This window comes from Engystomops pustulosus, chromosome 4 (assembly GCF_040894005.1).
Source record: "Engystomops pustulosus chromosome 4, aEngPut4.maternal, whole genome shotgun sequence".
NCBI classification, from domain to species: Eukaryota; Metazoa; Chordata; class Amphibia; order Anura; family Leptodactylidae; genus Engystomops; species Engystomops pustulosus.
Genome location: NC_092414.1, coordinates 192,629,767 through 192,642,839, shown reverse-complemented (window position 1 = coordinate 192,642,839; position 13,073 = coordinate 192,629,767). Strand labels below are relative to the sequence as shown.

Below are 13,073 nucleotides of genomic sequence, written 5' to 3'. Positions count from 1 at the left end.
TACTGGGGGGACAGTGTGGCTATCAGAGATTAGGGATGATGACAGTGTAACTGCTGGGGGGACAGTGTGGCTATCAGAGATTAGGGATGATGACAGTGTAACTACTGGGGGGACAGTGTGGCTATCAGAGATTAGGGATGATGACAGTGTAACTGCTGGGGGGACAGTGTGGCTATCAGAGATTAGGGATGATGACAGTGTAACTACTGGGGGGACAGTGTGGCTATCAGAGATTAGGGATGATGACAGTGTAACTGCTGGGGGGACAGTGTGGCTATCAGAGATTAGGGATGATGACAGTGTAACTACTGGGGGGACAGTGTGGCTATCAGAGATTAGGGATGATGACAGTGTAACTGCTGGGGGGACAGTGTGGCTATCAGAGATTAGGGATGATGACAGTGTAACTGCTGGGGGGACAGTGTGGCTATCAGAGATTAGGGATGATGACAGTGTAACTGCTGGGGGGACAGTGTGGCTATCAGAGATTAGGGATGATGACAGTGTAACCACTGGGGGGACAGTGTGGCTATCAGAGATTAGGGATGATGACAGTGTAACTACTGGGGGGACAGTGTGGCTATCAGAGATTAGGGATGATGACAGTGTAACTACTGGGGGGACAGTGTGGCTACTGGATGGACAGTGTGACTCCTGGGGGGACAATGTGGATACTGGGGAGTGGGGGACAGTGTGACTACTGGGGGGACAGTGTAGGTGCTGTGGAGAGGCAGTGTGGCGCCAGCACACGAGTTTACTAAAAAGGGCCCACTAAGGCTCTGTCGCCTAGGGGCCTACTTAAAGCTGGAGCCGGTCCTGATAGGTATCTATAGTAAATTAAAGGAACACTCCAGTCAAAGCCAATACATTGAATAATACATGGTGCGGGGAGGAGCGGGACTACTTTTCATTGTGTTCCTAGACCCTAGGGCAGTGATGGCAAACCTTTTAGAGGCCGAGTGCCCAAACTACAACAAAGACCCGCTTATATATCGCAAAGTGCCAACACAGAAATTTAATTTGTGATTTATACTCCCTTCTCTGTCACAGTTTTCATTGATACCAGCACTCTGAGCACACTAATAATGCAGAAAATAGTCCCAGGTAGTGCTGTCACTTTAAAATAGCTCTGTGCACAGCAAGTCCTGGGCTGTCTGGAACTGCAGGAAGATGCCTGGAGTCATCTCAGGTGATGGCCTGAGTGCCCACAGAAAGGGCTCTGAGTGCCACCTCTGGCACCAGTGCCATAGGTTCGCCATCACTGCCCTAGGGGGACATTTATCATAGTTTTCTTTGGTGTAGAAATGTCTCAAGCTACTGCAAAATGTCATAAAGAAGTCTCCAGAATACAAGGGCAAAGAAAATAAAAACAGGTCACACGTACCTCTAGCGTTGCATTTAGAAGTGCAGCGATAACGCAATGGGTGCGTACCTCGGCCCAAACGCATTTGCGAATGCAGTGAAATTGGTTTCAGTGGAAGCACTAATGAGATGGGGCCGAGGCACGGATCCCTGCGCTACCGTTGTGTACCCTCAGCGCCTTGGATCTAGTTTAACAAATATTTGATTGTTATAGTATCTGTGGTGCAATGGTCTGCTAGACTGTAAATGCACACAAATAGCACTCTGCATTCTTAAGAAGGAATGAAAAAAGTATATTTTTCAATATATATTTTGTTCTGTAATGCACAGCACTGCAGTGATGAATGCAAACTGGGAGTGCAATGCTCTGCATGTCTATGAATGAATGGGAGCAGGTAGTGCAATGCTCTGCATGTCTATGAATGAATGCGAGCAGGTAGTGCAATGCTCTGCATGTCTATGAATGAATGTCAGCAGCTAGTGAAATGCTCTGCATTTCTATGAATGAATGGGAGCAGGTAGTGCAATGCTCTGCATGTCTATGAATGAATGGGAGCAGGTAGTGCAATGCTCTGCATGTCTATGAATGAATGGGAGCAGGTAGTGCAATGCTCTGCATGTCTATGAATGAATGCGAGCAGGTAGTGCAATGCTCTGCATGTCTGAATGAATGGGAGCAGGTAGTGCAATGCTCTGCATGTCTTAATGAATGGGAGCAGGTAGTGCAATGCTCTGCATGTCTTAATGAATGGGAGCAGGTAGTGCAATGCTCTGCATGTCTTAATGAATGGGAGCAGGTAGTGCAATGCTCTGCATGTCTTAATGAATGGGAGCAGGTAGTGCAATGCTCTGCATGTCTTAATGAATGGGAGCAGGTAGTGCAATGCTCTGCATGTCTATGAATGAATGGGAGCAGGTAGTGCAATGCTCTGCTGCTCTATGGATGTAGAGAGAAAGTGTAGCAGAGCGCTGAAAAGATTCTGAAAAAAATTGCCTCTTTTTCAATAGATAAAAGATATGCAATAATCTGCAGGGTTTTGAAGGTAGAAAACCTATGCTATGTCTATGTGACAGCGCACCTTGTGCCTTGTCATGTTCAGCAGGCAGTGAAGGGGTTAGCAGCGTGTTGCCCTCCAGATCTGCGATACTCTCCTGACACCGCTATTTAATGACACCTGATCTCAGCTGATGCAACTGCTGAGGCCCCCCTGACACGCAACCGTCCTGCGCATACACACACCACATACATTCTGATACAGCAGCACAATAACACATACACTACCACCCTCAGCATCCTCGGCTGCTCAGTAGTGCTGGGAGAGCGGCTGCATTCTTGGCCTGGCTGATCCGCAGCTACTCCCAGCATGGACGTGACTGATGCTGCAAATGTAATGTCCTGACCTTTATTCAGGTCCATACAATGGGGGTCATTTACTAAGGGCCCGATTCGCGTTTTCCCGACGTGTTACCCGAATATTTCCGATTTGCGCCGCTTGTACATGAATTGCCCCGGGTTTTTGGCGCACGCGATCGGATTGTGGCGCATCGGGGCCGGCATGCGCGCGACAGAAATCGGGGGGGCGTGGCCGAACGAAAACCCGACGTATTCGGAAAAACCGCCGCATTTAAAAACCGAAAATGTGTCGCTTGGGGAGCGCTCACCTTCACCTTCTATGGTATGGTGCATTCCGGGGCGTTAAGATTATTTTCGGCGCTGCAGCGCCACCTGGTGGACGGCGGAGGAGCTACCATCTTAAATCCCAGCCGGACCCGAATCCTGTGCAGAGAACGCGCCGCTGGATCGCGAATGGGCCGGGTAAGTAAATGTGCCCCATTGTGTATACATCCAGTGTGCCGAGGGAAAGGTCTCCGCTACATAGCAAACAGCATAAACATAATGGGGCCGTGTGCTCCTGCCATGTCTACTGCACCAGGGCAATGCTGCCCAGCACTCAGGGCAGCCGCCCAGCCTGGCACGAGCCTCCCGGTCAGTGGCGTAATTAGAAGCTGATGGGCCCCAGTGCAAAGTCTGTGCTAGGCCCCCGACTATAATGTATGGTTTATAGTACTAGTCTTATGATATTGGAAAGTGACATCTTATGGGCCCCCTAAACCTCCTGGGCCCAGGTACAATCGCAACCTCTGCAACCTCTAAAGTTACACCCCTGATCCCGGTGACCCTGCGTTAAAATAATATAACAAGGACCCTCCTGATGTGTAGTGGGATGCGACACAGCATGACTGACGGCACTAGAGAGAGGGTCAAACCACAAAATGACTTGTACCCGGATCGGATGACGGGATGGATCACTCGGGGCAGTGATCAAAACGCTGGATATTACCTGTGTACAACTCAGATCTCATTTCGAGGTATAATAATGCCTTGTACAGTGGGTGCAATAAGTATTGAATGTGTCACCGATTTTGTAAGTATATTAATAAAGGTCCCATTGATGAGAAATTGTGAGAAGGTGTCGGTAACAACCCTCCCAATCCAATCAAAGAAATGAAACCATACATGTCCATAAATTAAGTTCAATAATGAGAGAAAAAAGTTTTGAATATATGAAGAAAAAGAGGTGCAAAAAGCCACAGAAAGTCATGACACCAGTTGAAATCTATCAGTGATAAGAAAGCAATACTGCCACTTAGTGATAAAGAAATCCGGTTCAACTGATGACCAATAAGGGTGATGGCACACGTGGCGTTTTGACCCGTTTTTGGGCCGTTTTTAATTAGTCCGTTGAAAAAAGCATGCGTTTTTGACCAGTTTGAATTAAGATAATTGGTCAAACCTGTCAAAAATGGATGCGTTTTCTAAAAACATATGTGTTTTTTGACGGACTGCTTAAAAACGGCCCAAAAACGTGTTCAAAACGCCACGTGTGGCATCACCCTAAGAAGGTGTCTCATTACCACACAAAAAAAACCTGATCGAAACTCCTACAATCTACCAGGATGCTAGAATGGCCCATTCTATAACCTGACCTGAATCCAAGAGAAAATCTATGGAAGACCCCTCAAAAACTCCGTACAGGTACTCACTGGGGAACACAGACATAAGAGCAGGATCCACAATTTAACCATTACCATTGAACAGTAGAAATACTAATACAGGCAGTCCCCGGGTTACGTACAGGATAGGTTTGTTCTTAAGTTGAATTTGTATGTAAGTCGGAACTGCATATTTTATAATTGTAACTCAAGACAAATTTTTTTTTGGTCTCTGTGACAATTGGATTTTAAAAATGTTGGGTTGTCATAAGAATCAGGAGTTACAATAAAGCTTCATTACAGACACCTGTGATATCTGTTATAGCTGATTATTGTAGCCTAAGGATAAAGTACAGTAATTACCAATATTCAGAGGTCCGTTTCTAACTAGAGGTCATCTGTAAGTCAGGTGTTCTTAAAGGAAACCTACCACTTGTAGTGGCAGGTTTCTGATGGAAATACCGGGCACCAGCTCAGGGTGAGCTGGTGCCGGAGCTTATTTTAGTTAGTGTTTTAAACCGCGGTATCGTGGTAGGTTTCCTTTAAGTAGGGGGCCGCCTGTTGTGTGTATTGCTTTAAGAGTTCTATAGTAGTCTACTGTACAATCTAAGGCTACATTCACACTGCCGTATGGGGGAGGTATATATATACGACTAACATATTTTTTTAACAAAAAAAAACATTAAAACAACCGTTGTTTTAAAAACATTTTTTTTTTATTAAATTAAAACATAAATTTGTTACAAGTATATCCACTTGTTCCAAAATGCAATACAATTAAAATACAAAAAAGGCCCTTCCGTGTGCTCTCTCTTCACCCTTTTTCGGGGCTAATGTATATGTGAAAACTAACTTTGAAAATGAAAAATTGATCAAAAAAAAAAATACAAAAAAATTACAGTGAACACTTTGATCCCCCCCAAAGCAGTCAAGGGAAGGAGGCGATGAAATTACACAATACAAATTGTGCATACCTTTATGGCTTTTGGCCCAGGATACCAGAAGTGCAGGGGTTAATAGCACTTATTTTGTGCAAACATGTTTTTGTTGTTTAAAATGAGAGGTCTGCCATTTCTGGCAGAAGCTCGATTACTGTATCCGAAAAATCAATGTTTCCTTAGAATTAGGTCACAGCTGGTGGCACTGTTGTATTGTGGCCTATGGAAAGTATCTGCAAGCGGCGGTGGCGGCTCACGGTACTGCAATCGCAAAAGTAACTTCAAATTACAATGTAATTTGAAGAAAGTATCTTCCAGAGAGCTCAGAACCTCATTTTTAACCATTAGAAGCAATTGTGCCGCATACTAGGAGGCATCGTAATCCGCGTAAGTGATGGAACGAAATTCTATGTTCGGCAGCTAACATTAAGGCTGCTGTATGAGCAAAGATATGTGGTTTACCCCACTCCTCCCCCTATAAGTGCTTCCTTTCCCTTAAAAGAAAAATACATTTTTTTTTCTAAATAAGTTTTTTAGAAAGTTTTTTTTAAATTCTTAGCTGGTTACTACATTACTATATTTTTATAACAGTTACATTTTTTTCCTATACGGAGCACCACACAGTAGATTTAATACTGTAAATTTTATTTTTAAATAAATATTTTAGTTCCCGGCAGCCACAATTAGGTGGAGCTGTATATAATATTTCAAGTGTTATTGAAAAAATGAAAGCCGTGTGCGCTCTTGAGCTCCCTCTAGTGGTGGCTGCAGGCATGTTACGTTTCAAATAAAGTTCTATGGAGGGGATTATGAAGGATTGCAGTACTTGCCTGTCTCTAGTGATCCCCTGGGAATGGAAGGACGTAGGACTGAGTCTCCAATCCTACAGGAGGATTATTTTACAAGTACTTTTTAGACGGTCTAGTCTAACCTTATACCTCCTATTAGTTGGCCCAGATGCTATTCCCTTTCTCATAAAATCATGTTCCTCTTTCCTGCCAGTAGTAAAATAATACATTTGGAGCCAGACATGTTAGATATGTTAGATTATTATGTCTTTGTGGATCTGGTTGCTTAGTAAATATCTGTAATAGTTTTTTCTAAAAGTTGGGCTCTATGTTTTGTTCTGCGCACCTCAGATGAGGATAGGGGGCACTGTAGGAAATTTATTATGGCTTGTACACCAATTTTGTAGCGTACAAGCCATGAAAATATTGTAATTTGTCACGCCAACCTATGCCGCCTTATCGCCAAGTGGGAAAGGAGGAGGCGTGGAAAGACTAGGAGTAGGCGGGAGGGGATGTGCCGGCTTTGCTCATTTGCTATAGCTTACGCTAGCATCCTGGAGCAGGTTTCAGCAGCCCCTGGCCTAGTGTCGAATTCAAATAGATAACGGGGCACATTTACTAATGGTCCGAACACCACATTTTTGTCGGGTTTCCCAACTTTTTACCGTTTTGCCCTGAATGGCCCCGGGTTTTTGGCGCACGCAATCGGATTGTGGCACATTGGCGACGGCTTGCATGCGACACAAATCGGGGAGCGTGGACGTCGGACAACCGAATTGATTCGGACAAACTGCGGAATTTAAAAATGAAATTGTGTCGCAAGATCAGCACTTACATACACCGGGAAGAAGAAGGTGAACTCCAGCGGACCTGAGCGGGGAAGCGACACATGCAGGAAATTGGACGCACGATCTTAGTGAATCGTGCCAGCTCCGAATCCTCGTCAGACAACGCACAGCTTGCACCCAATATATCAAGAGACTAGAGGTCTTGCATCTATATCCCTGGATTGAAGCTTCTTCAAGTGCACAGTGGCATTTCTTCACACTGCTGTGCTCTCAGTTCTCTGCACTAATCAACTCTTAGTAAAAGCTGAAGCACACTTGGATTCATACTACAGCAGTCATTCGTAGCAGAGGGGAGGGGCTTTCAACTGAATTCAATACAGAAAACACAGAGCACAGTAGTGTAACAACACATCCCCATTGCACCTGGGAAATCTACAACTTTGGAATATAAATCCAGTGCTGCTACAGAAACGTCTGATAAAACAGCCCTCCGGGGCTGCTTCCTAGCACTGAACTTGCAAAACTGCTGACAGATTCCCTTTAATCAATATTTTCCTGATTTCCAGCACGCCTACATACAGAATGAATCCTCTGTGTGAACAAACATGTGGATCATTACTAAAAACTGGTGTAATATGGATATGCATAATGCTTGGATGCGAAGAAGAGAGCAAAGCGCCGGTCTCGCTGCCTCCAGATCGGGCTGTAAAATGGCGCCAATGTATGTGTCATTTATAATGCATGGGCTACTTTGTTTTCTTTAAAATGCCAGCCAATGACAAGTTGGACTTGGCATACACAGTTTAAGGTAACATGCTTCACGTCGGCATCGTACAATACAGCGCTGTGTGGATTTGGTGACATTTCAGTCACTATGCAGCCAGTAAGTTTATTATTCTGCTCCGACTGAGACGTCTGCGGGAAATGTTCAGTCACAGCTGTCATAGCGTACAGTCCTGAGCCTTTCCTCATAGCCATACATATTACTGCAGCCTTCACTGTACTGATGCCCCGAACCTCCATGAATGATATTTATTACACTGTGCAGACTTCTATTTGCCATCATGAATGCCGCGCACTTTTGCTAGAATTCGCTCAGGACTAAAATATTGTGTGGGAGGATCTCTCCAAGAAGGGAAATCGGAAAAATATACATAATCGTACAAGATTGGAAACAACAGTACAATGAAAACAATAATCTATCAATACTACTATACACCGCCCTGATTTATAATCTTCACTTTCTCTAAACCTTAAGCTACATTCACACGACCATTGTGGGGGATGTATATATGGCCCTGTATATGTCCCCATAGATGCCAATAGGCACATGGCGGCAGTACGCCATTGTACCACAACGTACATGAGAAAAAGAAATTTTTTGTGTGTACGGCCATGCACCGCTGTCTCCTATGGAGAGGGGAGTGGTGATCAGCTCTCTCCCTTCCTCCTCTGCCGTATGCCGACGTGTGCTCACCTGGGCTACGACCAGGTTAGCACACGTTAGGCTACGGTCAGAACATACAAAGACTGACGTATATATATGGCCATATATGCCTATAGCATACGGCCCTGTTCATTTTAATGGGCAATATGGCCATCCATTTCAATGGCCGTATTGTGCACCGTATCCATTTTCTCTTGTATTTCTGTTCTGTACGCCAAATAGAAGTCTCTGTGAACGTATAAAATATGGGTTGCATAAGTGCTGCATATGGCTGTGCACCGTATGCTAGCTACTGTATATATTTGCAGTATCCAGGGATCTTGGGGATGAGCAAGCTAGTAACATGATTTGCCAATCCACTGGATACAGGGACATACATGCACATATGGATCAAAAACATAGGGGCACATTTACTTACCCGGTCTCCGACGAGGATTCGGGTTCTGCCGGGATTCACTAAGGTCGTGCGCCCGATATCCAGTAGGTGTCGCTGCTGCGCCGAGTTCCGCCGGAGTTCACCTTCGTCTTCTCGGTGCATGTAAGTGCTTGATCTTGCGACACATTTCGGGTTTTTTTCAAAATCCGTCGGGTTGTCCGACAGCCACGCCCCCAATTTCTGTCGCGTGAAAGCCGGCACGATTGCGCCGAAATCCGCTTGCGTGCATCAAAATCACAGCAGAATTTGGCGCAAAACTGAAAAATTCGGGTAACCCGATGGAAATGCAGCCGCGGAAGCCCTTAGAAAATGAGCCCCATAAAGTATATACAGCATGGAAACACAGGACTGGAGAAATCACACGTTCGTGCGAATGTCTGTATTTGTAGTCTGCTCTCCTCTCTAAACAGAGGGAAGGAGACCTAGAAGTTGTCACCCGCTACATAGACTTCTGTGTAATCTCAGTGAGGTTCTGCACATGTTGCTAGCAAGATGGAATTCAGCAGGAATTTCATTACAAAGAGTAGATCAGGAAGGAATAGGGAGGATGATAAGAGCCAGTGGGTGGAGTGGTGAGGACCTTATATGACTAAAGGCATGAATTTTGTTGCTTGACGCATAAGCTTCAACTCAATATGGCAGGTAGATGTAGGTATTTTTTTTTGTTAATGTCCAAATAAATATTGAAGACGTTTTACAATGGGCCCAGGATTCCGTCTGCTGTTTGAAAGGACTTGTTAAGATATATTTCTTGTATTTACTTCTAATTTTTAATTCTGCAACCTTTGTTAAAAATGTAGTGATCATTTAAGCAAATTTATTTAGATAAAAATTTTTATTAAAAAATGGAATCAATCACTATAGTGAAAGTCTCATTGGTAGAACCAGCAATGAGGCTTATTAGTTATTATGGCTTCCAAAAACCATAATCCCCATTTACCTACACCTATTACTTGCTATTTTACCTAGGGCTGTACCCACATGCACTGCGTTTACGTAAATACGGTATAAACATCGCATTCACATTGCTTTTACATAAATGTGATTTAAATCTATGCAAACGTGATTGCAACCTGACATCGAATTCACATTTTAAATATCTTTCACACAACTACCTTCCCCTGTCTGCTCATGGAGGGTGTTGTAGAGCTTATCCCCCAAGATATACTGTGCCCCGGGCCAAACCTAAGCTTCATGTTAGAAGGGTATATTTCGTATTTCGGCCTAGGGAGTAAACTGACCTAGGCTACTTTATACCCCAGGGTATACTCTGGCTTGGGGGTACACTCTAGCCTAGATTACTTTATACCCCGTAGTATACTCTGGTTTGGGGGGGGGGATATAATCTGGCCTAGGCTACTTTATACCCCGTAGTATACTCTGGTTTGGGGGGAGGTATAATCTGGCCTAGGCTACTTTATACCCCAGGGTATACTCTGGCTTGGGGGTACACTCTAGCCTAGATTACTTTATACCCCGTAGTATACTCTGGTTTGGGGGGGGGGGTATAATCTGGCCTAGGCTACTTTATACCCCAAGGTATGCTCTTTCCTAGGCCAAACTATACATGGGTATAATGTGGGATTGGGTTATTCTGGCTTGCTACACCAAAACCCTAAGGTGATCTGCCAAGGCACTTCAGCTTAAAGGGAACCTGTCATCAGGAGCCCTTTTTCTAGCTCCCTCATGTCCCCATCGAGATTAGAGTACACATTGCCAAAGAGTTTTTATAGTAAAAAAAAAAAGATGAGTTAGATAGAAGTTTTGTATTCTGTATGCAGAGCTGTGTCTCAAGTCCCATGGGAGTGGCCAGTGAGGAGTGGGGCAGACATGTATGACGTCGGTAAGGGGGGAGGAGATATGAGGGACATGTTGTTTTGTGTTTTTTTTTCATTTGAAATCGATGCATGATTGGTTTACCAAGGGTCGGGGGAAAAAACGCTCCTCAGGTGGGGAGTTTGACTGGGGCGGTACACCTGTCAAACCGTAACCCAGGTGTCCTAAGGCGAGCTCAGGGAGGACAGAAACCTCCCGTAGAGCAGAAGGGCAAAAGCTCGCTTGATCTTGATTTTCAGTATGAATACAGACCGGGAAACCGGGGCCTCACGATCCTTCTGACTTTTTGGGTTTTAAGCCGGAGATGTCAGAAAAGTGGGACAAGGGACAGAGCACTGCATACAGAAAAATAAAGTTTGATCTAACTCATCTTTTTTAATAAAAAACCTGTTTTACGGTAAAAACTCTTTGGCTCTTTTGCACATTATTCTCTATGAGGACATGGGGGAGCCAGAAAAAAGACTCCTGATGACAGGTTCCCTTTAATTAGCATATTTCTGTAAGGAGCAGCTGGACAAAAGAAACAAAGGTATAGGTGGCACATGTGGGCATAACCCTACATAACATTGCAGTTAGTTAATGACAATTGTGATTGCAAATTATGTTAAAACACTCTTTAGAGTCTTATAGATTTTTATCTGGGGCTCAAACCCCTCCTCATTGTAAAGGTGACTTTCAAATTATAGAGTCTTTGTATTCCAGCTTGGAATGGAGTAAACCAGGAAAGACGCACTGTCCTTTCTGAAGATTAGCTCAAGACTGCTTTATTCTCTTTGGCACTGAAACTCTTATCTGGAAAGTCATAACACACTCTGAAAGGGGCGTGCAAGTACACAAGCGGGCAATACTATTGGGTGGTTTGACCCTGGAAATGCAACACTATTGGTTGTAAGCATACAAAGGAATGTAGAACCATTGGCTGTCTTCACATATACAAAATGTCCAGATGTGCACCTGGATACCATCCCCTAGGTGGTGCTAGCGAGCGCTAAGTCTTTGTGTGCTGAGGGACAAACCCAAACTTTAGTTTTCACTACACAAAGTTATGTGAAATGAATGCTGAATCTTTAAAATGTCTGACAGTATGTAAGATGGCATTCAAGTCCAGTGTGATATCCTTAACAAGAGAAAAATGGTTCTTTTTCCACTGATCTGGCTCCTCGCCTCCCTCCTCTCTGCTTTATAAACTGCTCAATTAATATAAATTAATGATACATTCATCATTCTGACTATAAGATGACAGAGGGATCAGGTTACAATCTACCCCTTAGAAGCCTATGGATGGAAATAAGTAGGAACTGCCGGAGATGGAAAAACAGACTTCTAACAGTCATGTAAAGCTGGCACAAAGAATTATAGAGTACCGTAAATAGGCCCTTACTACATAGCGCATGTACATGTAGGTATCATGTGATAGATCTCGCAGCTTGTCCTAGGATGATCGTCTACAGGTTGAAGAAGGTGTCACGGAAGACGGTAGGAATATTTCAGGTCCGGTGTGGAGCTACACATAGTTCCAGCTGCCCAATGTCACCCTAATTATCGCAGCTTGTGTGGCCCGAGTAAGTGGTGACAACTCATTTTGGGGAATGCAAAAGTTCAGGTTATCTTGAAACATCAAATCCAATTAACTCCTCAGGAGCAATTGCCGAATGTTACAGGGAGCAGATGAAATAACATGGAGGGTTATAATAACCTTCTCAAGAAGCGATAAGCATGGCTCCATCTGTAGATGATAAATGACGGTACATATTGAAAATAGCTTCTCATTAAGCAGCCGAAGGGACACCGCTTGGCACAATTGTGTATGACAGGGGTGTATAATGAGGTGGCACATCTTACTGGCAGAAACAGTGATCCATCAGTTGTTGTGTGGAAGCTTGAAGTCCAAATGTAATAAACTATTTGGAGGTCATGGGGTCGGGCTAGGGTAATGTTACTTATGGAGGGGGGTCTTACGGAAAATGCCAGACAAGAGCCCATTTAGCAATACAATATCTTAAATCAAAAGCATCCAGAATTTATATTGAATTCTTCTTAATGAAATTAGTCTAAGCCGCATCCCTAAAGGCTGCACTACTCGGAAACCATGTACTTTTCCATCAGTGCACAATTCCCAGGCAGTAGAACAACTTGTTATCACCACGTTGGCCGGTACATTATAAGCAATGATCAGCAGGTAGTATCAAGAGAAGAGGATAAGAAACAACGTCCTATTCACTGCAACTTGTCCTTTAGTAAAGGAAAATCCAGAAACTTCATGGCTGATCTGTATCCTCTAAAGGGATTCTTTGTGGGTCACTGTGGTCATATTGTGATAAGGAGGTTTAAAAGAGGGTCCGTCATGCACATACTGCCTGTTTAAGAGAGTGACTTGGATTAGAGTATGTTTGGTTTCTCAGATTCCTGTGATAGCAGTGCAACAACAAGGCATCCTCCTAATGGGAACCTCTCAGGTCATTTGGCACCACCAAGTTGCTAGCA

The 13,073-nt window shown here is 44.1% G+C and overlaps 1 protein-coding gene across 3 annotated transcripts in view; it reads left to right on the top strand.

The window, feature by feature from the left end:
* Window positions 1-13,073, top strand: part of ADGRL1 (adhesion G protein-coupled receptor L1) — a 249,552-nt gene that overhangs the window by 179,305 nt on the left and 57,174 nt on the right. The window lies entirely within an intron of this gene.